Below are 25868 nucleotides of genomic sequence, written 5' to 3'. Positions count from 1 at the left end.
TCTACTACAGCATGGCATAGTCTACTACAGTATAGCATACTACAGTGTAGTCTGCTATATCATAGTCTACTACAGTATGGTAGTCTACTACAGTATAGTCTGCTGTATCATAATCTACTACAGCATGGTATAGTCTACTACAGTACAGCCTACTACAAATCAAATCAAATCAAATCAAATCAAATTTTATTTGTCACATACACATGGTTAGCAGATGTTAATGCGAGTGTAGCGAAATGCTTGTGCTTCTAGTTCCGACAATGCAGTAATAACGAGCAAGTAATCTAACTAACAATTCCAAAAAAAACTACTGTCATACACAGTGTAAGGGGATAAAGAATATGTACATAAGGATATATGAATGAGTGATGGTACAGAGCAGCATAGGCAAGATACAGTAGATGATATCGAGTACAGTATATACATATGAGATAAGTATGTAAACCAAGTGGCATAGTTAAAGTGGCTAGTGATACATGTATTACATAAGGATGCAGTCGATGATATAGAGTACAGTATCAACGTATGCATATGAGATGAACAATGTAGGGTAAGTAACATTATATAAGGTAGCATTGTTTAAATTGGCTAGTGATATATTTACATCATTTCCCATCGATTCCCATGATTAAAGTGGCTGGAGTAGAGTCAGTGTCATTGACAGTGTGTTGGCAGTAGCCACTCAATGTTAGTGGTGGCTGTTTAACAGTCTGATGGCCTTGAGATAGAAGCTGTTTTTCAGTCTCTCGGTCCCAGCTTTGATGCACCTGTACTGACCTCGCCTTCTGGATGGCAGCGGGGTGAACAGGCAGTGGCTCGGGTGGTTGATGTCCTTGATGATCTTTATGGCCTTCCTGTAGCATCGGGTGGTGTAGGTGTCCTGGAGGGCAGGTAGTTTGCCCCCGGTGATGCGTTGTGCAGACCTCACTACCCTCTGGAGAGCCTTACGGTTGAGGGCGGTGCAGTTGCCATACCAGGCGGTGATACAGCCCGCCAGGATGCTCTCGATTGTGCATCTGTAGAAGTTTGTGAGTGCTTTTGGTGACAAGCCGAATTTCTTCATTATACCACACTACCGTATATACTTCCCCAGTATAGTCTACTACAGTATAATCTTTTACAGTATAGTCTACTAAAGTATGGTCTACTACAGTATAGTCTACTGCAGTATAATCTTTTACAGTATAGTCTACTAAAGTATGGTCTACTACAGTATAGTCTACTACAGTATAATCTACTACAGTACAGTGTAATATACTACAGTATAGTGTAATCTACTACAGTATGGTCTACTACAGTATAATCTACTACAGTACAGTGTAATATACTACAGTATAGTGTAATCTACTACAGTATGGTCTACTACAGTATAATCTACTACAGTACAGTGTAATATACTACAGTATAGTGTAATCTACTACAGTATGGTCTACTACAGTATAATCTACTACAGTACAGTGTAATATACTACAGTATAGTGTAATCTACTACAGTATGGTCTACTACAGTATAGTCTACTAAAGTATGGTCTACTACAGTATGGTCTACTACAGTATAATCTACTACAGTACAGTGTAATATACTACAGTATAGTGTAATCTACTACAGTATGGTCTACTACAGTATAATCTACTACAGTACAGTGTAATATACTACAGTATAGTGTAATCTACTACAGTATGGTAAAGTCTACTACGGTATAGTCGACTACAGTATAATCTACTACTATTTACTAGTTTGGAATAGTCTACAACACTATAGTCTAACACACTATAGTCTACTGTAGCATAATACACCACAGTACAGTAAAGTCTACAACGATATAGACTACTATAGTATAGTCTAGTGAAGTATAGTCTACTACAGTATTGCCTACTACAGTATAGCATACTACAGTATAGCCTATTAAAGTACAGTACAGTCTACTACGTCATTACGTTATTACTGCTATAGTATGATATACTATAGTGAAGCCTATTAAAGTATAATCTACTAGTATAGTAAGTCTACTATAGTATAGCCTACTAAAGTAAAGCCTACTACAGTATAGTCTACTATCTAGCCTACTATTGTACAGTATTGTATCTTCTACCACAGTATATTCTACTACAGTATAGTCTACTGATATAGTATGGTCTACTACTGTATAGTCTATGACAGCATAGTCTTCTGCAGTATAGAATACGACAGTATATTCAACTACAGTATAGTCTACTACATTGTAATTTAATTCATTACAGTTTGCTACAGTATAGTCTACTATAGTATTGTATTGTCGACTACACTATAGTCTAACACACTATAGTAAATGATAGTATAATCTACTACAGTATGGTATAGCCTACTACATTTTAGCCTACTACAGTATAGTCTACCGAAGAGTTGTTTAGTCCACTATAGTCTAGTATAGTCTACAGTAGAGTCTACTACAGCATAGCCTACTACAGTATAGTTTACTACAGTATAGCCTACCACAGAATACTATACTACAGTATAGTATACTCCACTATAATTTACTATGGTATAATCTGCTACAGTATAGTTTAGCCAACTACAGTATAGTCTACTACAGTATGGTTTACTACAGTATAGTCTACTACAGTATAGTCTACGACAGTTTAGTCTCCTACAGGATAGTCCACTACAGTATGGTTTACTACAGTATAGTCTACTACAGTATAGTCTACTACAGTATAGTCTACTACAGTATAGTCTACGACAGTTTAGTCTCCTACAGTATAGCTTACTACAGAATAGCCCGATAAAGTATAATATACTACAGTATAGTATAGCCTACTATAGAATAGCCTGCTTCAGTATAATCTACCACGGTACGTATAGTACTGTATAGCCTACTACAGTATAGTCTACTACAGTTTAGCTAACCACAGCATAGCCTACTACAGTACAGTCTACTACATTATAGCCTACTATAGTATAATATACAATAGTGAAGCCTATTACAGTATAGTCTACTACAGTATAGTCTACTACAGTATAATCTATTACAGTGTAGTTTAGCCTACTACAGTATAACTTACCACAGTATAGCCTGTTAGAATACAATATACTACAATATATTATACTATAGAAGAGAGAGAGACAGAGACAGAGACAGAGACAGAGACAGAGACAGAGAGAGAGAGAGAGAGAGAGAGAGACCGAGAGAGAGAGAGACAGAGAACCGAGAGAGAGAGAGACAGAGAACCGAGAGAGAGAGAGAGAAAGACAGAGAGAGAGAGAGAGCGAGAGAGAGATAAAAGGAGTAATTGTGTGTAACTTATCCTCTGAAGGGAACCCTTAACAAATCTAACTCAACAACACCATATGAATGTCTAAAATGACTGAGACTAAAATAAGAGCTTATCACCAAAACAGCATAACTCAAACAGTAGCAATGCAGTTTTCATTGTTCAACTTGACGGCCGCTAACTATCTGTAGCTACATTCTATCCTGTGTTTTTTGGGGGGGGGGGTTCTCCCTTGGAGCTTAATTACGAAGTTCCAACACCATTTTGCTTCTCTACCTGTCACTTCCGATATATGTAACGTAGCCTATTCTGGGGAGAAACAGCTTAAGGTATGCTGCTTGTTAACTGTGCTGAGGGGGTCTGCCGTGTCTCTTTGATGTCATTTGAGTCGCCTGCCCCCCTGACATGTCTGGGCTCTGCAGATGTTTGTTCGATTCCACAGCATTTGTGAGATGAACTCTGACAGCCAGGCGTGTACGCTGAGTCAACTCCACAGCATTTGTGAGATGAACTCTGACAGCCAGGCGTGTACGCTGAGTCAACTCCACAGTGTGGCATCCTAATTAGGGGATGGAGGAGTGAAAAAACGGCATGGTTCTTACTCTGGATTCAATCCATTGTCTCAATTGTCTCAAGGCTTAAAAATCCTTCTTTAACCTATCTCTTGGATTTAACAAGTGACATCAATATGGAATGATAGCTTTCACCTGGATTCACCTGGTTTGTCTGTGGCTGCAGTCCAAATGCAAAGTAGACAGCCCTCAGCCCTTGAATTGCGTTTTCCATTGTCACATCCGGGTGTGCCTTAAATGTCCCTTGCCCAAGTGAGGGAGAGTGGTGACCTGAGAAACAACGTCCTTGGTGGAAATCTTGAAGTTGAGCTTAAAAACAACCAACCTAAAACTATTAATGTAGCTAGCAAGCTAACGTAGCATGCTAGCACTCATGTCAGGTATCCGGGTACAGTTAACCATAACTGGCTTGCTAGTTTTATAGTTTGGTCATTTATTCCAATGCATTTCAGAATTACCCAAAAGTATGTTTATGAAGCTAGCTACGTTTTATAGACTCCTCACTACGAGACTAAGCCACTTTAAGCATCATTCCTATTTGCCAACGCTACAGAAACCAGTCAAAAGTTTGGACACACCTACTCATTCAAGGGTTTTTCTTTATTTTGACTATTTTCTGCATTGTAGAACAATAGTGAAGACATCAAAACTATTACAGAACACATGAAATCATGTAGTAATCAAAAAAGTGTTTAACACGTCAAAATATATTTTACATTTGAGATTCTTCAAAGTAGCCACCCTTTGCCTTGATGACAGCTTTGCATACTCTTGGCATTCTCTCAACCAGCTTCTTCATGAGGTAGTAACCTGGAATGCATTTAAAAGTGCCTTGTTAAAAGTTAATTTGTGGAATTTCTTTCCTTCTTAATGAGTTTGAGCCAATCAGTTGTGTTGTGACAAGGTAGGGGTGGTATACAGAAGATAGCCCTTTGATAAAAGACCAAGTCCATATTATGGCAAGAACAGCTCAAATAAGCAAAGACAGATGACAGTTCATTATGACTTTAAGACATGAAGGTCAGTCAATCTGGAAAATGTCTTAAAGTGTACTTGCAAAAACCATCAAGCGCTATGATGAAACTGGCTCTCATGAGGACCGCCACAGGAAAGGAAGACCCAGAGTTACCTTTGATGCAGAGCATAAGTTCATTGGAAATGAAATCAGAAATTGCAACCCAAATAAATGCTTCACAGAGTTAAAGTAACAGACACATCTCAACATCAACTGTTCAGAGGAGACTACGTGAATTAGGCTTTCATGGTCGAATTGCTGCAAAGAAACCACTACTAAAGGGCTATTTAAACAAGAAGGAGAGTGATGGAGTGCTGCATCAGATGACCTGGCCTCCACAATCAACTGACCTCAACCCAATTGAGATGGTTTGGGATGAGTTGGACCGCAGAGTGAAGGAAAAGCAGCCAACAAGTGCTCAGCATGTGTGGGAACTCCTTCAAGACTGTTAGAAAAGCATTTCAGGTGAAGCTGGTTTGGAGAATTCCAAGAGTGGGCGCAAAGCTGTCATCAAGGCAAAGGGTGGCAACTTTGAAGAATCTAAAATCTAAAATCTATTTTGATTTGTTTAACACTTTTTTGTTTACTACATGATTCCATATGTGTTTTTTCATAGTTTTGATGTCTTAAAATGTAGAAAATAGCAAAAATAAAGAAAAACCCTTGAGTGAGTAGGTATGTCCAAACTTCTGACTGGTACTGTATATACTTATTTTAGCATGCTAGTGTCATAATTTTGTCTGACATGTCAAAAATGCAGTCGCGTTGATTAAATTTTACACTTTGCTGCTACCAGAGTTTGACACGTGACGACACTTTGCATTGAATTGTTGGTCACATCAACCCCACAGGTGATCAAAGTTCTTCACTCGCTCCCTCGAGTGGAACGAGGGCCGAGGGGGCAACTTTTGGGAATTGGACCTCCACTTAAGATGGCAATCAAACTGCTTTCGATTTCGATGGGGATTCCCCAGGGGGAAAGTGGCTAGCGTGAGTGCTGAAGGGGTAAAATTAACGTATTTGGACTGCAGCCTATGTCATGGGAAGAGCAGGTTTCCTTAATGTTTTATACACTCAGTGTAGATTTCAAGTAAACTGTAGGCTATTACATTATTTATCATCATCACAATTGTGGAATATGCTCCAAAATCCATTGTGGTTCGATGATAACTTTACAGAAATGTTGCCAAGGCAGAGATGAGTGGCCGAAAACGAGATGCGCACGGACAGCAGTGTACACATCAATTCAGGTTACATGACTTGTGTAGGCCTAATAAATGACCATCACTGAATGTAATTCATAACCCTTTCTGGTGTTTTGTATGTGATGTCTATTTGCACTTATTAAATGGTACCATAAGGATGTCAGAATTATTTTAGAGTGGAGTAGCCTAATGGTTGGAATAGTAACTGAAGTCTGGACACTGACTGTAGGCCTCACATGTAACCTATTATAATACTAGCCCTATCCTGCAGTCAAATGACTAGTGGCCTCATGGGTGGAATGTTTTTAACATTTTCAATAATTAATAAACACATTTTTAAAAACTGCTGAAAATCTGGTGTTTTTATGTCAAACAGTTTTGTTATATTTCAGTCTTCTGTGATGTATATAATGTGTTGCAAACTCAAAATGTAATACATTTCAACTCTTTATCTGACATTGGTACAGGTATCTTCTTTTTTTAAGCCCATAACCATGTACGTGAAGTGTATACTTTGGTTTCAAAGTAGATGTGTTTAAGACTACCAAGAAACACTCTGTGTGACCCTGATTTAGCCCACTGCAGTAAAAGGTTAAATCTTGCAGAATTAAGTGTTCCTCTCATTAAAATGAGAGCACAAATGTACATTTTTTGCTCTGGGACAGGAGTAGAGAAATATAATTTATTTCTTTGAGCATCTTGAGAGAATGCAAATGTGCACTTAAGGACCTGTTGTGTATCCTACATGTGCCATTTCTTTCAGTGACATAAAAGCTGACAGTATTTCATCTTCAATCAAATAAACTATGCATTCAAGACTAAATGAAATACTATCAGAAACTTTTTTTATTTTTTTTATTTTTAAGTTTCCTTAAAACTGATCAAACTGATGTAATTTGGAAATCTCTCTGGTCCCTCAACTTCTTCACTCCGTGAGAGAAGTAGAAATGAAAGTGAAAACTTCACCCGGAGTCAACTAAATTGTTGTGGATGCATTGATAATTTCATCGATTTATGACCCCATTCTGGTGAGCATGTCACAGACCCCTCTGGAACTTTCATTGCACACACCTGGCCCCTATTCCCCCTGATTGTATTTGTATATATGTGTCCTTTGTTCACCATGGTGCTGTCGATGATTGTTCCCATGTCCGTTGGTGGTGTGAGTACCTTTGCGTTGGTGCAGCTGTTATGCTGCATGCTATATATATTGTGTATTACGGGTATCGTCCCGTGTCGGTCAACGAGGTTTACCCTGGAACTTTTGTTTGGGTTCAGCCCAGTGTTTTTGTGTACATGTTTGTTTTGGGTGTATTATAAAACCCTACTGTGTATTCCTGCGCCTGTCTCCAAAATCCGTTATACCAGCATGACAGAGCAAGGCTCAGGTAGCCTACTGTATATGCAGCCAGGTTATCCGTTATACAAGTCAATATTTGATGTCCATCCATGTCCACTAGGGGCAACAGTGAGCACTGTTACCTTCAAGTAGGTTTTGGTTTCAAGATCGAATCCGGCAATAGAAAGTTGTTTTTGAGATTTTTGTTTCAAGATTATCCCAGAACTTAACCCTAACCTTAAATTAAGAGTTAATGCCTAAACTTAACCATTAAGCACTTCAAAATGTGATGTTTCGAAATTTGACATTTGAGGAACATGGACATCTAATTCTGATGTGAGACTGTGAGAGCTAGTTGACGTAATTGTTTGACAATCAGACGAAAACATGACTGGTTGTGTTCATGCCTCATTAAGCAAATCAGTTAACCTCCAACAAAAACTGCTTCCCGGGCACTGATGACGTGGATGTCGATTAAGGCAGCCTCCCACAGCTCTCTGATTCAGAGAGGTTGGGTTATGCAGAAGACACATTTCTGTTCAATGCATTCAGTTGTGCAACTGACTAGGTATCCCCCTTTCCCCTTTTAAAAGTTAAATGACAAACCTTTACTATTAAACCCATAGTGATCCTATTAAAGTCATAGGGATTCTATATGTAATTTTTTTTTTTTTAAGCCTATGCACATAATAGGAGGTACCAGGAAGAAATGACCCCCTACCCTGTCAGAGGTCAGGTGCATGTGCAGAAAAAGGGGGGAAAGGAGGTCTGGAATAGCACAATTCAGGTGTGTTACACTGATGCATTCCTCCATGGAAACAGCAGGATTATTTTACCTTTATTTTAACAGGGAGTCCCATTGAGGCCAATGTCTCTTTCGCAAGGGAGCCCTGCATGCACACAATTTACTAAATATAATAGAATACAAATATACAAAATTACAAACACACTGAACTATCGTAGGCTGCTACATCATAGACCCTTCACTCACTTTGGACATAATGTGTTCTGAAAATATAGCTACTGTATTTTTGTCTTGGTTTCCAGGGAATTCTTCTGTGCACAAAGAAGAATGTTTAACCCTTACACACCAACATTATTAAATAAAGACCAGTACATTATGTTTGACTTCGCAGAAGAGATATTGATTCTGATTCACCACACGTTGGTGGGCAATAAATATCTCATACTCTTGAGGTCTGTAGATATGAATTATTGATCTGGTAGCTGTGTGTGCGGTATAGGCTAACAAAACTGTGAATAATATATTAGATAAGAATATAGACAGCAAAGTTTGACCTTGTATCTAAACAGTTTCATGCAACTACATGAACATTCAGAGTTTAGGGTTGTGGATCAATGGTCTATAATTGGGAGGGCTGCAAAAAAATGCAGGAATACAGATTTTGGGGATTAGATCAACTTTCCTAAGTCAATTAAAATTCTATTACATGACTTTGAAGGTAGAGAGTTTAAGCCTGAAAATGGTCCATAGACCGAGTCTTGAAATGTTGAGAGAGCTAGGGGGGGTGGAGAATAGGATTTTGGAGATTATAGGCTGTTGTTATACTCTGTGGGATAGGCCCTACATAGCATTCTAATATCTTGACATTCCGTGGGGGAGCTACCTATTCAACAGCCGGGCTGCAGCTATTGAGCCACCACAGAAAGTTTGTCCCATCAATGCTGCTGGAGGACTTGGAGGACTGAGAAAGCTTCATGTGTTGATTATGACTGCAGTAGTGGGAGGTGCAGATGGTGCAGTGACAATGCTGTAATCCCAACCTCTGGGCACAAACCACCAGACAGATCGGAGAGTTTGGGGAAAATAATCTCTGCTTCTGTGTCCGTAAGCGGATATGAGGAGACAGAACACAAGAGACAAGAAGACAATTTGTCTGTCTGTCTGGGACACTATATGTATAGTTTTTCACTTCGTCAGTCTGTCTGTAGCTATCTATCTGTCTCTTCCTAGTATATGTCCACTATATTGCTATCGTCATCCCTCAGACCACTTTCCTCTGCTACACCTTCAGAACCTTGTCCTTATCCAGAACTTGGCTCAAACATTCACGTACAGTAGAACCAGTCGACTTAATCAAACCAGTCCACTCTATTGTTTGGAACCTGACACTGACCATTCAAACACATTCTCTCCCTGCTATTGTACAATATGCTGCTCACTACCTGGGGAAATTGGGATGAGTCCAGAGAAATCTAGGCCACCTGAGTTCCTTCCATAGAGAATGGAGACGATATACTGTATGCTGATGTGGGCTGTATCTCAGTCACAACTGCCCCAGGTGGAAGAGGGGGCCATGGGGTGTTCCATCTGATGCCATCTGGGCCTACAAAAGAAAGGCTCTCCAGCCCACCATGATATGCGATTATTTATGTTCTTTTTATATAAGAAATTATTCAGCGTAGTAATCTGTCTCAGTGTATCATGGAAGTTGGAATTGAATCAGTTATAACTCTGAAGTAGGTCTATTTTTACCATTGTGTAGACTAGAGGATGTGAGAGTAGGAGTGGGCTGCGATTGCCAGTGTGTTTAGATATTTTATCCTCTTCAGACTAACAGTGGAAGCTCCAATAATTCATCTGACTACAGTAACAATTAGGATAATAGGGCAGCAGATAGCTTAGTGGTTAAGAGCGTTGGGACAGTAACCAAAAGGTTGCTGGTTTAGAATCCTCGAACCAACTAGGTGAAACATCTGCCGACATGCCCTTGGGCAAGGCACTTAACCCTAATTACTCCTGTAAGTTGCTCTGGTTAAGAGCATCTGCTAAATGGCTAAAATTTAAAATCTGTCTACAGTAACACTCAGGATTAGATCTGACTACAGTAACACTCAGGAATAGATCTGAATACAGTAACACTCAGGATGAGGTCTGACTACAGTCACACTCAGGAATAGATCTGACTACAGTAACACTCAGGATTAGATCTGTCTACAGTAACACTCAGGATGAGGTCTGACAACAGTAACACTCAGGATTAGATCTGTTTACAGTAACACTCAGGATTAGATCTGACTACAGTAACACTCAGGATAATATCTGACTACAGTAACACTCAGGATCAGATCTGACTACAGTAACACTCAGGATGAGGTCTGACTACAGTAACACTCAGGATTAGATCTGACGACAGTAACACTCAGGATTAGATCTGACTACAGTAACACTCAGGATAATATCTGACTACAGTAACACTCAGGATTAGATCTGACTACAGTAACACTCAGGATTAGATCTGACTACAGTAACACTCAGGATAAGGTCTGACTACAGTAACACTCAGTATAAGATCTGACTACAGTAACACCCAGGATAATATCTGACTACAGTAACACTCAGGATTAGATCTGACTACAGTAACACTCAGGATTAGATCTGACTACAGTAACACTCAGGAATAGATCTGACTACAGTAACACTCAGGATAAGGTTTGACTACAGTAACACTCACAATGAGATCTGACTACAGTAACACTCAGGATAATATCTGACTACAGTAACACTCAGGATAAGGTTTGACTACAGTAACACTCACAATGAGATCTGCCTACAGTAACACTCAGGATAATATCTGACTACAGTAACACTCAGGATAAGGTTTGACTACAGTAACACTCACAATGAGATCTGACTACAGTAACACTCAGGATAATATCTGACTACAGTAACACTCAGGATAAGGTTTGACTACAGTAACACTCACAATGAGATCTGACTACAGTAACACTCAGGATAATATCTGACTACAATAACACTCAGGATAACTGAGAGTATGTTTCTCCTGTGTTTATCACCCCAGCTCTGGTTATCACGCACTGATATAACTGTACATTTGATTAACACTGGGAGAGCAGGAGACAGACAGACTGAGACCCAGTCTTCCCTTGTCTGTCACTGCGAGACGCTCAGACAGCAGCAGAGGGAGCCCCACAGAATGTCTTTTGAAGTAGGTTTGTGTTTGTTCGATATATGGCTTTGAAACTATTGGAACTCACGTTGAGTGCCTTTAGCTACCTATCCGATATTGCAAGATGCCTGATGCCTCCGCAGTGACAGGCAGTGATTGTCGAATCACAGGTTGGAGGAGTTTTCATAAAAGTGATGGGATGTCTCCCAGGAAGTGACTTTAAGAAATGGATGAATCTATCAACGCACAGCAGGCATTCTAGTCACCATTAACCACTATTGGTTTTATAGAATTGCTGCAACATATGGCAACTATGGCTGCTTATGTTTTTTTGTCATTCCCCCCCTGTGATTGATAAATTGTCCTGAGAGATATGGGTACGGAGATAGGAAGAATTGGAATGGATGGCAGGGGATTCAAAAGGATGAGGGGATTCGAAAAAAGGAGAGATGGAAACAGAGAAAGCGAGACTAAAACCAGAAAAGAGATGAAGGGAGATGAACAGAGAGAAGGGGAGAAAGCGTTAAATCTGTGACTGAGAAATTGTGTGTTTGTCATGGCAATGAAATCCTGGATTAAGACCCAATGGGATTAGCGATTTTGTCTCCATTTTCAGGGGCTGTTTGATTCAGGCGTGTTTAAAGATTACAATTATTTTAGCCCGGTGGTCATAATCATTTTTATGTTTGTTTTTTTACCATCACTGTATTGAGACAGAGGACTTGGCTAATTTATCCTCACGTCAGGTATATTAAGCAAAGATTCTACATAGGCCCACTTCTGGGGTGATGAGTGGCTTATTTATCTCCATATCTGTTTCTCATTTCATCACTTTCAGCTAGTTCCAATACAATTACTTCCAGGTCTTGCATCTGACCAAGTCATACCCAAATTCTTCCATGCATCACAGACTCAAGTAAATATTAATTATATTCAACATACATTCGCATGCAAAATGTAGGCCTATTATTCATATGTATGCCTGTACTGTGAATTGAAATGAAGATGACATTTGGTGAATTTGTTCTCCACAGCAGAGTGCTTGTATAAGACAGGTTATCTATTATACAGCCAGTATAGAGAGGAGCCTTGGGTCAGAGTAACAGACCACGGTGAAAAGGTTTCTGCTGTTACTGAGCAGTAACATTTCACATCTCATGAGACAATGTGAAGACACCCATGGTGTGCATGTGCGTGTGGGCACGTGTGTGTATGGGTGGAAGAGAGCAGGGGGGGGATGATCTGCCTCTCCTCCCCTCAAATTCACAATCCCCCACATCTCATGCACTTGACAATATCTCTTTAATCTGACAATATCAAACAATTTATGTCACTTTGCTACTGCCTGGTGGCGCAGCTGTCCTGTCCTACAAACAGGAAGGAAGCACATCTCAGCTGGACAGTGTCTTTCTGTCACACTGAAAACAGCTCTCCAGCAGACCTTAACATGCCATGATAGCTCCAGAGAAATATGGAAGAAAGGTTTTGTCATTAAATTCATTCAAGTCTCCAAATGAGGGTCTGGGAAACGATCTCTATTTCTCTCCACATGTTCTGTTAGTAGGAAGAGGCAGGTGTCTTGGCCCGATATGTGCCCTCTAAATCATTAACACTCTGTTCCCACACTAATTATCAAAGAAAGATTTGATACTTTTCCCAATGATGGGGCTCATCCTAAGATGTTTCCTCGTGCATTAGGAATATATCCAACGCTTTCAATATAGACGTCTCCTAATTTCACCACTATATAAAAAAATATGTTTTATTGTCACATACACCAGATAGGTGCAGTGAAATCTGCTGTTTTATAGGGTCAGCCATAGTCGTACGGCACCCCTGGAGCAAATTAGGGTTAAGTGCCTTGCTCAAGTACACATCAACAGATTGTTTCACCGTGTCGGCTCAGGTATTCAAACCAGCAACCTTTTGGTTACTGGCCCAACACCCCTACTGCTTGGCTACCTGCTGCCCTATACTATCAAGGGGTAATTATATTGGTTATTTTATCACAATGGTCCAATGGTATGAACTCAAGATGGTAAATCGCTTTGGATAAAGGCATCTGCTAAAATGGCACATTGCTATTATTAGTTGTATTATAGTTATGAATGCACTGAGATGCCATTAATGCTTTCACACACTTCAGTCACCAAAGAACATGGAACGGAGGATGGTGTGGGAGAGAGAGATATATGAGATTAAAGAAGACCAGACAAGAAAGAGAGGTGTGTGGGGGGGGGGACATGCCACGCTCCCTGGAAAATATTTAATGAGAGTAATTGGATGTCTGCTCTTCACTCTCGATGATTTGAGGGGGCAATTCCATGTTAACAGAGTGATGCTGAGACTCAGATGTTTTACTTTAAAATGTATGTCAAACAAAAACCAATAATTGCAAAGTTAAACAAACAATACAACTATATGCTCAAGGAATATTTTTTCCAAAGAAAAAAAAAAGAAAAAACGTTTACTTGAAGAACAAAGGAGATGCAAAGTTTGGTAAAAGAAGAATGGTAAGAACAGCACATAACTTCATTCTGTTACCAAACTTTGCATTTGCACTGTTCTTCAAGTAAATGTGTTTTTGTCAAATTTTCTGTGGAAATTGTTAAAGGTAGTCCTTGTGCTGTAGATAAAGTTGTATGGTTTGTTTAACTTTGCAATCATTGGTTTTGTTTGACATACATTTGACCTGTTGCCATGGAATTGCCCTTGACTAGCTCTCTACATCAGTGATGTAACTCGGTTACAAAATGCTCCTCCACCACACTAAGACCTGGTATGAAACACTAATGAAGTCCAAACAAATGGACTAATGGAGTCCGAACAAATCACCATTCACCATCAATCCCCTTATGACATGAAGGCACTAAAGCAATCCCCTCCTTACAGACAGTGGCCATTGTCCTTTTCCTGGCCCCTGAAGGTCACAGTCAACATTGCTCATGGACCCAGCCCATGGCAGCAATTTGTGTACAAAGACCTCTTGACGCCAGCCAGACCAACATTAGATCAGATCTGAAGTTGTGAACCGTAATTGGTGTTGAACTGCCAACCCCTAACCCTATAAACCTAATTCTGCTTATATCTTGTCGGATTTGCTATTGTATATCCCCAAGACACATTTAACGAAACTGTCCAGTTTAGATAATACTTCGTCCTTGGGTGAGCCGAGTAAATACAACAGCCCTTGGCCAAGTTCCCCCACACGCGCAACCTGCGCAACCGACCACATACTCTCGCGCAAACGGCTACACCTTGCCCACCGGACCTACACGACCCACATTTTGTTGAGAAATGTTTCTATGGTAAATTCACTGCACCTCCACATGACTGAATTGAACGCACCTATTTAACTTAATGTGTTTTGCGTTGTTTGCTCTTTGAGACAGAATTGGAACACTGCATCTGCATGGCCCTGACTACTAACTGATGTGGTTTTACAAAACTGTCACAACTTCATGCAAATTCATGCTTAGTATTTCATTTCTTGAAAAGCTCTATCGTGTAAATTCAAGTAGCTGACCAGATCTTATTTTAGGTACTCAGAACCAGTGTATATTGAATGACCAGCGCGCAATGGCAACGGAGACCGCACGGCTGCACAATATAGCCTAAAAGGGAAAATGCATTCACAACTGTATATAGTCTACTTACCATGGTTTTCAATTTTGCCACAAGGATAATTTCCTATTTTCGCCCTCATATGAGCAGTGAATGGTAATCTAACAAATGAGTCTCCAGATCCCTACAAAGTTACACGCGAAATGTCCATTTACGCACGTCCAATTCGAAAATTGAAAGATTTTGTTGTGCTGAAAGATAACAGCAGGCATCTAAATGTTGTGGTGTTTCCAAAGGTGTCCATACTACGTTTCACAATACTTTAGAGTGGTCCCAATGTTTTGTAGTTCACGTATAGTTACAAGACTTTAGAGTGGTCCCAATGTTTGTAGTTCATGTATAGCGAAGCATCCTCTTTTTCGAACTGAAACCCATTGACAGATATTTCGATATCTTTCCCCTTCAAACCTCAGAAAAAGTAGTATACGAATACTTTCCAATAAAAACACTTCTCGGCTTGAATAACTCCCCAAACAAACCGACTGAAGCTACACTTTCCAAATTGAGAAATATAGCACCAGTCTCTTCGTCCCGTACTGTTTTATTTACCAATACGAGCTACAGTACATGCCACAGAGTCTACAGTATGAGTTGTCGACGCTCCCATTCGGACGAGGGATTACCAACCCCTGTGCTGATGCGCGGTGGATTGATTCATTGCTCTCGCGTAAATTAGTAAAACCTCAACGAGTTTCATGATAAAGTGTATCCATGCAGCCTTGAAGAAAATGATGCATCAAAGATCTGTGCGTGTGCGTTCACCCACAGGTTTGTTCATACTTCTACTTTTGAGTGGCCGAACTCGACACAAACTCGCGACGCTGTCTTTTGCGTCACTGGTGATGATTATATGTAGTTGTATATTGATGCTGATGTCGGTAGGTTAGTCGGTACTATACCATTACTGGAGGGTATAGAGGGTATGCTGATAGGGTTGTCAAACTGGATTACCATGGTTATAATACATTATTAACCTATGTTACCAATAAATATGTTAAATCTCTCAATTGTATCACGTACTATTTGACATTGTAGGCTACTGCAGCCTAAACAGTAACCATGTGGGTGTCAAACCTGACAGGGATGATTGATGACCTGAAACAGCGAATAGGGCATACTTCACCTCTGGTTGGTGTTGACTTTCATCTACAGATTATGTTTTTGTTTTATTCCTTGTTGAGCTGCACTAAGCTTCTTCCATAGCATCCACAGTTCAGGTGTTAGTGATGTTGTCCTGTGATAGAACAGTTTCCATGCAGACTTCAGCATAACAAATATGAATATAGCTTTTTATGTCCCAAGTGGTTGAGCTTTAAAACAGCTTTTTCAAACTTGTCTAAATGATCTGTTCTAAGAAAGGAGAGGTGAGGTAGTTCATTATTTATACCCTGATGAAGACAGCTTGGCTGTCGAAACGTTGGTATTACATTTTTGCATCTGAGCTCCTAGAGGTTGCGGCTCTCTTTTATTTTCAAGTTTCTACTCCGCTAGCCAGCACCTCGTCTTAATAGGTGTGCGTTTCTTTTTCTTCGAGGTAGTTCATTAAACACTTGGATCAGAATTGTGTTTTTCCCACCCGGCTTTACTTTATCTCTAATTGAACCAGTATGAGGTCTGAATGAAAAGCTAATTAATCACCTCTTAATGTCATATAAATGTTAATAAGGGGATCAATTGCATCATGTTGCACCCCTCATCCACAAGCTGGGATTCTGTTTAAAGTGGAAATAAAAAATTAAGAGTCTTCGCTTTCAGTCAGTTCAGTTCCTTCGCTCCCGAGGGAGACGGGGAACGTGATGGAACTAATACTCGCTTTCAGTCAGTCCACTTCCTTCGCTCCCGAGGGAGACGGGGAACGTGATGGAACTAATACTCGCTTTCAGTCAGTCCACTTCCTTCGCTCCCGAGTGAGACGGGGAATGTGATGGAACTAATACTCGCTTTCAGTCAGTCCACTTCCTTCGCTCCCGAGGGAGACGGGGAACGGGAGGGAACTAATACTCGCTTTCAGTCAGTCCACTTCCTTCGCTCCCGAGGGAGACGGGGAACGTGATGGAACTAATACTCGCTTTCAGTCAGTCCACTCCCTTCGCTCCCGAGGGAGACGGGGAACGTGATGGAACTAATACTCGCTTTCAGTCAGTCCACTTCCTTCGCTCCCGAGGGAGACGGGGAACGTGATGGAACTAATACTCGCTTTCAGTCAGTCCACTTCCTTCGCTCCCGAGGGAGACGGGGAACGTGATGGAACTAATACTCGCTTTCAGTCAGTCCACTTCCTTCGCTCCAGAGGGAGACAGGGAACATGAGGGAACTAACACCTCAGAACTTAGCAGACTGGCTTTAGGGAGCAATCCAGTCTTTAGAAAGGAGGCAGGAGAAATCAGAGTGTGCTGTGTATTGTCTTGTGTTTATGGGCTATGCTGTGTATTGTGTTGTGTTTATGGGCTATGCTGTGTATTGTCTTGTGTTTATGGGCCATGCTGTGTATTGTGGGCTATGCTGTGTATTGTCTTGTGTTTATGGGCCATGCTGTGTATTGTGTTGTGTTTATGGGCTATGCTGTGTATTGTGTTGTGTTTATGGGCCATGCTGTGTATTGTGGGCTATGCTGTGTATTGTCTTGTGTTTATGGGCCATGCTGTGTATTGTGTTGTGTTTATGGGCTATGCTGTGTATTGTGTTGTGTTTATGGGCCATGCTGTGTATTGTGTTGTGTTTATGGGCCATGCTGTGTATTGTGTAGTGTTTATGGGCTATGCTGTGTATTGTGTTGTGTTTATGGGCTATGCTGTGTATTGTGTTGTGTTTATGGGCTATGCTGTGTATTGTCTTGTGTTTATGGGCTATGCTGTGTATTGTCTTGTGTTTATGGGCCATGCTGTGTATTGTGGGCTATGCTGTGTATTGTCTTGTGTTAATGATCTGTGCTGTGTATTGTGTTGTGTTTATGGGCCATGCTGTGTATTGTCTTGTGTTTATGGGCTATGCTGTGTATTGTCTTGTGTTTATGGGCTATGCTGTGTATTGTCTTGTGTTTATGGGCTATGCTGTGTATTGTGTTGTGTTTATGGGCTATGCTGTGTATTGTGTTGTGTTTATGGGCCATGCTGTGTATTGTGTTGTGTTTATGGGCTATGCTGTGTATTGTGTTGTGTTTATGGGCCATGCTGTGTATTGTGTTGTGTTTATGGGCTATGCTGTGTATTGTGTTGTGTTTATGGGCCATGCTGTGTATTGTCTTGTGTTAATGATCTGTGCTGTGTATTGTGTTGTGTTTATGGGCCATGCTGTGTATTGTCTTGTGTTAATGGTCTGTGCTGTGTATTGTGTTGTGTTTATGGGCTATGCTGTGTATTGTCTTGTGTTTATGGGTTATGCTGTGTATTGTCTTGTGTTTATGGGCCATGCTGTGTATTGTGGGCTATGCTGTGTATTGTCTTGTGTTTATGGGCCATGCTGTGTATTGTGTTGTGTTTATGGGCTATGCTGTGTATTGTGTTGTGTTTATGGGCCATGCTGTGTATTGTGTTGTGTTTATGGGCCATGCTGTGTATTGTGTAGTGTTTATGGGCTATGCTGTGTATTGTGTTGTGTTTATGGGCTATGCTGTGTATTGTGTTGTGTTTATGGGCTATGCTGTGTATTGTCTTGTGTTTATGGGCTATGCTGTGTATTGTCTTGTGTTTATGGGCCATGCTGTGTATTGTGGGCTATGCTGTGTATTGTCTTGTGTTTATGGGCCATGCTGTGTATTGTGTTGTGTTTATGGGCTATGCTGTGTATTGTCTTGTGTTTATGGGCTATGCTGTGTATTGTCTTGTGTTTATGGGCTATGCTGTGTATTGTGTTGTGTTTATGGGCTATGCTGTGTATTGTGTTGTGTTTATGGGCTATGCTGTGTATTGTGTTGTGTTTATGGGCCATGCTGTGTATTGTGTTGTGTTTATGGGCCATGCTGTGTATTGTGTTGTGTTTATGGGCTATGCTGTGTATTGTCTTGTGTTAATGATCTGTGCTGTGTATTGTGTTGTGTTTATGGGCCATGCTGTGTATTGTCTTGTGTTAATGGTCTGTGCTGTGTATTGTGTTGTGTTTATGGGCTATGCTGTGTATTGTCTTGTGTTAATGGGCCATGCTGTGTATTGTCTTGTGTTAATGGTCTGTGCTGTGTATTGTGTTGTGTTAATGGTCTGTGCTCCCCTAATGACCTTTACTAGGTGTCTCTCTCTCCCTAGAACCAGTGCGCTGAATGTTTCCGTCCACAACACGACATTTGCTAAATCTTAATTAAGGTGCTAGTTATATACTTAATTACGCCTGACACATCTTTTAGACTGGAGTCTAGAAAGTGTGTGTGTGTGTGTGTGCCTGTTATGTGTGCGTGTGATGTGTGAATACTTAATGGCTTCCGATGGGCCATTTTTATTGGAGCATGAATGTTTTGTTCCTTCTGGAGGAAGAATGGAGGTGGAGTCAAGCAATCTCATGCATTTTTTCCTCTGCACTAATTGTTCTGTGCACAATGGAAAGAGGACTTGGAGTGAGACAGCAGCAGATGAACCAGCTGGATAGGAAGTCTCACAGCAGTTTGGGGCTGCCTGCAGTTCTCACTCGCTGAACAGTTGCAAGCTGTAGGCGGGCATTGAATAGAATTGGGCTAGAATTTGGATTAGAGATAAATAAATAAAAAACAGTTACACATCCTCCCTCCGGCCCAACAGTGAAGTCCATGGTGTTCTGCACAGAAATGATAAAGCAGTTATCAGCATGCCTGTGTACAGACATCCCCCGTGCTGTGTACTGCTGAGAAACAAAGACGAGACAATTGAATGGATACCTTTTTTTAGTGTTGATGTTTCGTATGGACACCTTTTTTTTAAAGGTTTCCTGACGGGTTTTTTTCTTCTCTATTTCTGTACAAATGTAAGTCTTTTCAGGTAGAGTTGTAGTATTAGTAGACAGCACCCAAGTATTTCACCGCACAACTTTTCTTTGAGCATTAAAAGTTTATTTGAGTAACTTTTCTTTGAGCAATCTTTGAGCCTGCAGAATCCACTGTGATTTCGAAGCGCAACAGTCAAGGTATGTACCTTAAGTAGTTCATGCAACACTTGGAGACATTCAAATCACATGAAGGTTTTAGGCAGGCGACAAAAGTGGAGATTCCACCAGCTAAAATCAGCTGTTAAGGGTTATCATTTTAAAACACATGGATATAATATTTGAAAGAGGAGGGAAGGCCCTACTCTGTCAGACCTAAAGATCATTGTTTGAGAAATCGCAAAAGGAAGGCACCACCCTAATAAGCTATAAATCACTGTTTGTGTCATGTAGTGTCAAAAGATTACACAGACGTCTCTCGAAGCAGACAATTTCACCTTGCAATTTTGTTGACTTTCACTGGAATGCACAACAGAAGGGTCATACACTACATGACCAAAAGTATATGGACACCTGCTCGTCGAACATCTTATTCCAAAATCATGGGCATTAATATGGAGTTGGTCCCCCATTTGCTGTTATAACAGCCTCCACTCTTCTGGGAAGGCTTTCCACTAGATGTTAGAACCTTGCTGGTGGGACTTCCATTCAGACACAAGAGCATTAGTGAAGTCGGGCACTAATACTGGGCAATTAGACCTGACTCGCAGTCGGTGTTCCAATTCATCCCAAAGGTGTTCGATGGGGTTGAGGTCAAGGCTCTGTGCAGGCCAGTCACGTTCTTCCACACCGATCTCGATAAACCATTTCTGTATGGAACTCACTTTGTGAACGGGGGCATTGTCATGCTGAAATAGGAAAGCGCCTCCCCCAAACTGTTGCCACAAAGTTGGAAGCACAGAATCATGTAGAATGTCATTGTATGCTGTAGCATTGATTTCCCTTCACTGGAACTAAGGGGCCTAGCCAGAACCATGAAAACAGCCCCAGACCATTATTCATCCTCCACCAAACTTTAAAGTTGGCACTATGCATTCAGGCAGGTAGCATTCTCCTGGCATCCGCCAAACCCAGATTCGTCCATAGGACTGCCAGATGGTGAAGCGTAATTCATCACTCCAGAGAATGCGTTTCCACTGCTCGAGAGTCCAATGGCGCCGAGCTTTACTCCACTCCAATCGACGCTTGGCATTGCACATGGTGATCTTAGGGTTGTGTGCGGCTGCTTGGCCATGGAAACCCATTTCATGAAGTTCCCAATCAAGTGAAAATATGAGCAGGACATTATATCACAGGCAAACACAACATTACAGTTGGAACTTAAGTTGGCCAAAGAAAAACGAAATATAGTTCCACAATTGCATCCAACCTGAATAGTGAGTTGCACAGTAGCCTGCTGCATTTGGCCATTTGTGTCGTATGAAAAAATATTCTGCTAACGTCTTCTATCATGTAAATTACATAGAATTGCATGAAATCCATTTATAAAAAGCTAAATTTTTTTCCAGATCCTGTAACCAAAAAATCCCCATTTGTGGAAATTCTAAAAACCTGTCTGCTCAACAGTATGCCACTTTGCAAATGCAATTATTGACGCAGCACCCCCAACTCCAAACATCTCCTGGTGGCTATGCTCTTGCTGCAGTGCATATAGGTTCTGAGTGCCAATGACAGGAGTCTTACAGCAGGGCATACAGGTGCTGAGTGCCCACGACATCAGGGGACAGAAGCAATCTATTTATTTCTCTGTGGAGTTTCTCTACTTCAAATGTAGAGTAATGACCACTTTCTTAACTCCCCACACGGTCAGTTATGGCTGACAGCAGGAGATGGGGCCGCGTTATGGGGCCGCCCTACCGTACCTCCTTGCCAGTCCAAATAAAATATTGAAATATTGATCACTTATTTGACCGAGAGAAAGACACATCAACCTCAGTTAAAGCAGCTGAGCGAGCTAAACAGCTGTCCTCTGTCTCTGTATGTTTTGACCATGTATCAGATGCTGTCTGGACCAAAAGAGTATGGCATGTCATAGTATTTCTGTCCAGACAGCTTCAAATACATGGGCTACATATAGTTAGACCGAGGGGCGCTGTTTAGCTCGCTCTGATGCTTTCTCCAGTGAAATAGTTTCAGCAGAGAGGAAGAGGCCGAAGCAAGAGGGCTCACTCTCACCAAAATCTGTCTAGAATAAGTCCAATGCGTAAGCCCAATGCGCTTGCCTTCCCGCTTTTGGGACAAAGAGTTCCATTGTTAGGACGGAGACATGAGCATTTAATTATTATATACAAATCTCTGGTTTCAGGATTGGAAAGGAATGTTGGCAGGTGCACAGTGCACTGTTACGATGCTGGATTGCCCTGAAGTAGAGTAATGTTTTGAGAAAATTATATAATTACACCTGTCTAAATAAAATCATTCAAAATACTTCACCTGCGAGGATGACTCAGCCACAGAGGATCATTAGGCTCTTTTGAAGAAATAGCTGTGTGTAGGCCTATGCCTATTTGGGAAGCCTTCAATTTGGGAAGTGCAAGTGAAGATAGGTCTAGCTGATTGAGTTGTGGCAATCAGTGAAAGTGTCTAAAAGTATGTGAAGATAATGTCTCTTGGGTATAATTTAAAATGTTGCATCAAGAAGAACGGGAGTTTTTGTGTGGCAAAGATATGGTGTGTCTCTCTCCTGAATGCATACAGTATGTAGGGAAGAGCCCATTTGGCAATGTCTGATTTCTGATTGTCTTCACTCATCACAAACACCACTAATAAGCTGAGCTTCTCAGTCAATATTTTCTTCACCTCACACAAGTCAACAAAGCCACCAATGGATCACAGCGTATCAATGTGTCCAGAGGCTGGTGCTCTCGCCATAGATACATTTTAACTTTCAGATTTTTAGCATTTTCCTTCAGATTTGTATGATTTCTATGTATGATGTCACGGATCACCCCAATACCGGAGGTTGATGTCACCGGCCTTCTAGGCTTCACTGAACTGGATTCATTATCATCATATTGATCATCCTGTGGAGGGCAGAGGGCGGTGAGTGTCTACTCCAACTACGCCAAGGAGCTAGGACCACCTCGGAGTTCGCCCTGGAGTTCAAGATCATTGCGGCTTCCACGGAACGAGTTGGCTCTCAGCGGACTGCAGGAGGAGGTACAGCTGGAGTTAACCTGCCGTGATGACAACCTGTCACTCGACCAGCTCATCAGCATGGTGAACTGGTCCTGTGATCCTGAAGTAAACCTGCGTGGAATCCGGAGCCCATGGCTACACCTACTCCATGGCCAGAGCCGATGGAGGTAGGCTTGGCACGTTTGCCCGAGGCAGAGCATAGGAGAAGGAGGAATCTGGGCCTCTGCTTCTATTGTGGGGGAAAGGGGTCATTTCTACCCGACCTGCTCTCTTTCCCCTATGAGGCGAGGATGTGACAAGCCAGGGAAATCCCCTGCACCAACCCAGGTAAGAGGCAAGGTCTCCTCTCCTTGTCTGTCAAATCAAGCAGCGTGTTTTCCCGTTAAATTCCCTGTGTACCCCCGCCCTTCAATCCCGTTAGATCTGATTGATTCCAGAGCTGCCAGGAATTTTAGATGGCCACTGCATTACGCATCCCTTTGGTTCCCCTACAGTCACCCATTTCAGTTCAAGCCTTGGATAATTGTCCAATAGGGACAGGGTTCGTACATCACATTGCTGTTCCTGTTTCTTTGCTGACCCAGGACACTCATTCAGAACAGATCACCTTCTTGATTATAGACACCCCCACACACCCCGTTGTTTTAGGTCTCCCTTGGTTGAGTTTACTGGTCCGAAAGGAGACTGCTGGGTTGGTCGCAGGAGTGTCAGGGGAGGTTTATCGCAGTGTCTGTCAACACCACTACGGTGGAAAGTCCGGACTGTGGTCCTCAAGTGGATTCACCGGAGGAGCACCAGGTTCTGCACCGGGTTTTCTCTAAGACCCAGGCTACACGCCTGCCTCCTAATCGCCCCTGGGACTGTGCCATTGACCTGTTGTCTGACGCAGTCCTCCTGGGAGGACACATCTATCCCCTCTCCTATGCGGAGACCGAGGCCATGGAGACCTATGTACAGGAGAGTCTCCAGCAGGGTTTTATCCGCCCCTCGAAGTCTCCAGCCTCCTCAAGCTTCTTATTTGTTAAGAGGAAAGATGGGGGACTGCACCCCTGCATTGATTATCAAACACTGAACAAGGCTGAACAAGTTCAGCTATCCTGTACCCAACCATCATCGAACAAATGCATGGGGTGCAGTACTTCACGAGGCGGGACTTGAGGAGCGCCTACAATCTGGTGTGCATTCGTGCAGGCGTTGAATGGAAGACAGCTTTTTCCACGACCACGGGTCATTACGAGTATCTCGTAATGCCCTTTGGCCTGTCTAATGCTCCTTCAGTCTTCCAGGCCTTCATCAGCAAAGTGTTTTGGGACATGCTGGGACGGGGCGTAGTGGTCTACATAGACAACATTTTGGTCTATTCTGCTGACCACATCCAGCATGTCTCATTAGTCAGGTCTGTGTTGAGAAGACTGATGGAGCATGGTCTATATGTTAAACAGGAGAAATGTTTGTTTTTCCAGTGGTCCGTGTCCTTCTTGGGCTATTTCATCTCCACGGAGGGAGTGGAGATGGAGGAGCAATGCGTCAGCGCAGTCAGGTCATGGCCCATTACCAATTCTGTTTAAGCAATCCAGCGATTCCTGGGGTTCGCCAACTATATTCAGAGGTTCGTCCGGGGTTTCAGCACGGTGGTCGCGCCTCTTACCTCCCTGCTAGTATGTTATATATTTGCCCTCTGTTCCCCAATGTCCTTGTCGGTTATTGTTCCCATGTCCGTTGGTCGTGTGAGGACCTATGAGAGTTTTCAGCTTCAGTGCTGCGTGTTTTTGTGCATTACGGGTCTCGTCCCGCGTTGTTCTATGAGGTTTATCCTTGCTCTTTTGTTTGGGTACCATCCCAGTGTTTTGTATAAGTGTTATGGATATATTAAAAACCCCTATTATGTATTCCTGCACCTTTCTCCAAATCCTTTATACCAGCATGACACATGACAATGATTTTGAGAAGCGAAAAACCTTAAATTAAACTGTTCCACAAAAATAAGAACTGGCATGCAGATGGGTAGAAATGGTAGGATAAACTTGAAACTCCACAAGCTTGTTCACGTGCACACATAGGAGGTCCCGGGACAAACGTGCCTGCCTATTGAAATCAAACGTGCCTGCCTATGGAAATCAAACGTGCCTGCCTATGGAAATTATACGTGCCTGCCTATGGAAATCAACGTGCCTGCCTATGGAAATCAGCGTGCCTGCCCATGGAAATCAACGTGCCTGCCTATGGAAATCAACGTGCCTGCCCATGGAAATCAACGTGCCTGCCTATGGAAATCAACGTGCCTACCTATGGAAATCAACGTGCCTGCCCATGGAAATCAACGTGCCTGCCTATGGAAATCAACGTGCCTGCCTATGGAAATCAACGTGCCTGCCTATGGAAATCAACGTGCCTGCCTATGGAAATCAACGTGCCTGCCTATGGAAATCAACGTGCCTGCCTATGGAAATGTTCTGGCGCCGGCCCTGGATAGAATGTAGCTTTTGCAAAGAAAATTGTTGGTGATGTGTTTAAATGTGGCAGCCCTGTAGACAAGGAGGGAAACCAATAAGTTTAAAGTCAATACATGTTAGATGCTTGCTACCACAGCTTTTCACACTGAGTAAGACAGTGAGAACATGTTTGAAGTTATTACTTTGACAAACAGTAAATACTGCCTGCTGCTAGATCTTGGACTTGGATAATTAGAGAGGAATTCAGAGAGTTTAATGAGCCAATGAAGACATTTGTAGTCAAATGAACTTTCCCACAACCCTATCAAGCTCTTGATGAAAATGTAAAATGTTTTTGTCTCAATTAAATGTGATAGTGGTTCAACTGTGTCCCTCCCCTAACCCTGAGGAGCAAC

The 25868-nt window shown here is 41.8% G+C and overlaps 1 protein-coding gene across 1 annotated transcript in view; it reads right to left on the bottom strand.

The window, feature by feature from the left end:
- The window catches only part of htr1d (5-hydroxytryptamine (serotonin) receptor 1D, G protein-coupled), a 30555-nt gene extending 14878 nt beyond the window's left edge, over nucleotides 1-15677 (bottom strand). The window contains exon 1 of the mRNA XM_024438016.1: nucleotides 14972-15677. The gene's annotated coding sequence lies outside the window, so the exon portion shown is untranslated. The remainder of the gene's footprint in view (nucleotides 1-14971) is intronic.
- Between the last annotated feature and the right edge of the window lie 10191 nt (nucleotides 15678-25868).

The sequence above is a fragment of the Oncorhynchus tshawytscha genome, linkage group LG11 (assembly GCF_018296145.1).
Source record: "Oncorhynchus tshawytscha isolate Ot180627B linkage group LG11, Otsh_v2.0, whole genome shotgun sequence".
In the NCBI taxonomy this organism is placed as follows: Eukaryota; Metazoa; Chordata; class Actinopteri; order Salmoniformes; family Salmonidae; genus Oncorhynchus; species Oncorhynchus tshawytscha.
The sequence above is the reverse complement of the archived record's forward strand: the minus strand, read 5'-3'. Positions and strand labels throughout refer to the sequence as shown.